Genomic DNA, 5,002 nt, shown 5'->3' with positions numbered 1-5,002 from the left:
GCCGGGAAAGCCTGAAGAGTAACATCATCTTTACTAAAAACCAAGTGTTACGCTAATTATTGCTTTTGTATGACATGAAGCGCCATCTGTTGTAAATTTTGGATTTTTTTAATTTTTGCTTTCAAGAATCTCCTCCTACATTAGAACGAAATTTTCACTCTACAGCGGAGTGTGCGCTGATATGAAACTTCCTGGCAGATTAAAACTGTATGCCGGGCCGAGACTCGAACTCGGGACCTTTGCCTTTCACGGGCAAGTGCTCTACCAACTGAGCTACCCAAGCACGACTCACGCCCCGTCCTCACAGCTTTAATTCTGCCAGTACCTCGCCTCCTACCTTCCAAACTTCACAGAAGCTCTCCTGCGAACCTAGCAGAACTAGCACCCCTGGAAGAGAGGATATTGCGGAGACATGGCTTAGCCACAGCCTGGGGGATGTTTCCAGAATGAAATTTCACTCTACAGGTAGAGCACTTGCCCGCGAAAGGCAACGGTCCCGAGTTCGAGTCTCGGTCCGGCACACAGTTTTAATCTGCCAGGAAGTTTCCTCCTACATTATTCTGTGAAGTATTTCATTTTCAAATGTTGATGGACTTTTGGTTCACCCTCTATACTTATTAACTGTCAAATAATCCTCGTTTGTTCATTTGCATCATTAGCTGCATAGTTTTTGTTGTGATATCGAAAGAACAAGTGGTGACTCTGTCACGAAGATGAACACTGAGCAGATGATTAAGCGCAAAGTAACAATGCCGGCAACAACAATGTTCTGCTGGGACATTCCATAGGTTATTTTGACAATGCGCTTAGTGACTGTCACACTGTTAAGCGGAGTTCCCACCATATTTTCTGTAGCAACTGTGTTTATGATTTAGAATGTTTGAACTTTCACGCGCTCTGCGTGGCATGTGTAATGATGATACGCAATTCATACTTATCATCAATTCTTCGGATGCCGATACAATAAATTTGAAGCCAGACATTGTTTGTAACGCACTTCGGCATCGTAAATATCAAAGTCTTCAAGACAGGGTTTTGCACAGAGTGTGAACATCTCCAGATCAACATATTTAACAAGTTCTGTACAGTGAACTGATTGGCGATAAATCACTTCAGAGTTTTGGCGCCATATGCATTCCCTCATTACGGAATCTGAAACAGCAGGTACGACTTGTGACAGCCTGCTGCCACTTACAAAGACTGCAGTGGTTTCTAATCACAAATATGACATGCATGTTCAACTGGACGTGGTGAGAAAATTTATTTCAACATGACTGAATGTGTATTTAACAAGGCTCGATGGACAAAACGAAGATAATAATACTAATGTTGAAAACGATTCTCTCTTTAACCCCATTTTGAGAATACAAGTAATGCTGTGAGCAGTAAGGACGTAGTCAGTGTAACACACTGTGGAGGTTTGGATTTGTCCAGGGAGTATGCCCGGATAGCCGAGTGATTAAGGCGACTACTCGCAATAACCGGGAAATCCATGTTCGAGCCACATTCCGGCACAAATTTTCATGTACCACCATAGGTGATGTCAAAAAGATTGCGCAACGACAGTATGTGTGTGACGTCACAACGCCGACAACTATTATCACACACCAGAACTCGCCGCTTTGCTTTCCAAACAGACTCCACAGGATGCCGCTCGAGGGCAGCACCTGTCGCTCTCCGAGCACGTACGCACACTACAGAACGCCAAGGAGCCACTCGTGCCACAGATGACAGAAGCACAAAGCCAAACAAAGACTTACTCCCGTCGGCAAGGAACAACCCCTCAACAGTTTCGCCAACCTGCACGCCACCATTGTTTCAGCAGTGGAAGCAGAAGCCATCCGGGCGCTGGCGCCATATTCGTTTCAGTGCACAGGCCTGAAAGCGCATTGCCGCTTGTTCCCACTGAAACAGTCACAGGAACATAAAAAGGTGCCTTTCTGTCTACACACGACGTTTCGCTGATTGCAAAAACACAAGCAATTCCCATTGAACTACCACTATGCCCTGTCGGACAACTGACAATTATGTTTCACACAATATACAGGGTTATTACAAATGATTGAAGCGATTTCACAGCTCTACAATAACTTTATTATTTGAGATATTTTCACAATGCTTTGCACACACATACAAAAACTCAAAAAGTTTCACAAATGTTCGATATGTGCCCCTTTAGTGATTCGGCAGACATCAAGCCGATAATCAAGTTCCTCCCACACTCGGCGCAGCATGTCCCCATCAATGAGTTCGAAAGCATCGTTGATGCGAGCTCGCAGTTCTGGCACGTCTCTTGGTAGAGGAGGTTTAAACACTGAATCTTTCACATAACCCCACAGAAAGAAATCGCATGGGGTTAAGTCGGGAGAGCGTGGAGGCCATGACATGAATTGCTGATCATGATCTAGACCACGACCGATCCATCGGTTTTCCAATCTCCTGTTTAAGAAATGCCGAACATCATGATGGAAGTGCAGTGGAGCACCATCCTGTTGAAAGATGAAGTCGGCGCTGTCGGTCTCCAGTTGTGGCATGAGCCAATTTTCCAGCATGTCCAGATACACGTGTCCTGTAACGTTTTTTTCGCAGAAGAAAAAGGGGCCGTAAACTTTAAACCGTGAGATTGCACAAAACACGTTAACTTTTGGTGAATCGCGAATTTGCTGCACGAATGCGTGAGGATTCTCTACCGCCCAGATTCGCACATTGTGTCTGTTCACTTCACCATTAAGAAAAAATGTTGCTTCATCACTGAAAACAAGTTTCGCACTGAACGCATCCTCTTCCATGAGCTGTTGCAACCGCGCCGAAAATTCAAAGCGTTTGACTTTGTCATCGGGTGTCAAGGCTTGTAGCAATTGTAAACGGTAAGGCTGCTGCTTTAGCCTTTTCCGTAAGATTTTCCAAACCGTCGGCTGTGGTACGTTTAGCTCCCTGCTTGCTTTATTCGTCGACTTTCGCGGGCTACGCGTGAAACTTGCCCGCACGCGTTTAACCGTTTCTTCGCTCACTGCAGGCCGACCCGTTGATTTCCCCTTACAGAGGCATCCAGAAGCTTTAAACTGCGCATACCATCGCCGAATGGAGTTAGCAGTTGGTGGATCTTTGTTGAAATTCGTCCTGAAGTGTCGTTGCACTGTTATGAATGACTGATGTGAGTGCATTTCAAGCACGACATACGCTTTCTCGGGTCCTGTCTCCATTTTGTCCCACTGCGCTCTCAAGCGCTCTGGCGGCAGAAACCTGAAGTGCGGCTTCAGCCGAACAAAACTTTATGAGTTTTTCTACGTATCTGTAGTGTGTCGTGACCATACGTCAATGAATGGAGCTACAGTAAATTTATGAAATCGATTCAATCATTTGTAATAGCCCTGTACGTCTCTGCATTTCAAACGTTAGAAATCCGAGCACACCAGTACCTTACAAGTGTCAACTGTTGATATGTTGTATGTGAACGACATACGTGTATGATGTATGTACCTAGTAGATTCCAGTTCTGTCGGAACCTTACCAATTACACTGCGCAAGCAAACACAGACACATGACATAGAGTGGCCAATAGTTCAATTATTTCTACATATGGAGAGCAGGAAACTATTGTTGACGGGGTTTCTGGTGACTAGGGTCGATTTCTTACAACCCCATTGTGTCGATATAAACATACTCTCTGCGCAACTTCGAGTGGGAACTGAAACAGTTAATGGACAGTTTGGCATGTTTTATAAAATCAGAACTTTTACATCACTAATTCGTGACACAAAGATCTGCAACAATAACAGCCTCATGTGTTATCAACTCCGCAGAATAGCACAATTGCTGCACAGATCCAATAAGAGAATTTAAAGCAGCCAGTAACGAAATTGTGAAACAGTTTTCCGTCTACACTGGCCCAAGTAGTGATAGTTTAATCATAACGACCCTGCATGACGCTGTCGAGCCACTGACGGCAACATCACCTACATAACACTTTTGCACACTTTTCCCGAGCTTGCAGGGCTGCGGGCTGTGTGGAAGCAAAGTTATCTCACTATAAAACGTAGTCACTGACAAAGACATACAAATCTTCCACTTTCATTATTGATGTTTATGATCTTTGGGCATACGTGTTGCTCTGACATGCTTGCGATTCGTTCTCTGTGTTACTGTGTATTTATTAAGTGTTAAATAATTACCGTTTGTGTATTTGCAACCTCATATGTGTAGTTTTTATTGTGGCTAACTGTCCCACAAGTCTATCAGTACACAAATCATGGACTTTAATTAGGAAGATGTTGTGAAAATAGATACTCGCAACTAATTCTCTTACAGACATGTTAGCATCTCTAGCTCGTGGTCTTTCGGTAGCGTTCTCGCTTCCCGCGCACGGGGTCCGGGGTTCGATTCCCGGCGGGGTCAGAGATTTTCTCTGCCTCGTGATGACTGGGTGTTGTGTGTCTTTTATCATCATTTCATCCCCATCGACACGCAAGTCGCCGAAGTGGCGTCAACTCTAAAGACTTGCACCAGGCGAACGGTCTACCCGACGGGAGGCCCTAGCCACACGGCATTTCCATTTCCATCTCTAACATAGTCCTACAGAAAAAAATACGTAAATGAAAATGGGTCAGAATTCTATAAATGATAAGTATAACATTTTACTGGATACTTACTTAAAATCTATATATGAGTGCTTACCAAGTAAAACGAGGACAGTGAAGGGAAAGGGGATGCGGCATGTGCCACAGTCGTTAATGGATTAGTTGTATCTTAAAAATATAAACATCTTTATAGTATTAGAAAAGATCCACGTGAGCCTGACCAATGTGATGAATATTACAAAGCTTACAAAAAGACGTACAATAAGACACTAAGAGATGGAAAATATTATGGAAAACATCATTGCTCAGTCACTGAACAGAGTCAGGAGCATAAGGAAGATAATTAGCAAAGAACAAGAAAATCATCAGACAATTATAGCAAAACACTAAAGCTCAAAGTAAACAACAGAATAACAGTTCCTGTA

General features: G+C 43.7%; 1 non-coding gene across 1 annotated transcript; it reads right to left on the bottom strand.

The window, feature by feature from the left end:
* Nucleotides 1-209: 209 nt before the first annotated feature.
* On the bottom strand, nucleotides 210-284 carry Trnas-uga (transfer RNA serine (anticodon UGA)). Its single transcript has one exon. It is a non-coding gene; the product is annotated as a tRNA-Ser (tRNA).
* Nucleotides 285-5,002: the final 4,718 nt, after the last annotated feature.

Source organism: Schistocerca serialis, chromosome 4 (assembly GCF_023864345.2).
Source record: "Schistocerca serialis cubense isolate TAMUIC-IGC-003099 chromosome 4, iqSchSeri2.2, whole genome shotgun sequence".
NCBI lineage: Eukaryota > Metazoa > Arthropoda > Insecta > Orthoptera > Acrididae > Schistocerca > Schistocerca serialis.
Note: the sequence above shows the minus strand (reverse complement) of the source record. Positions and strands in the feature narration are given on the sequence as shown.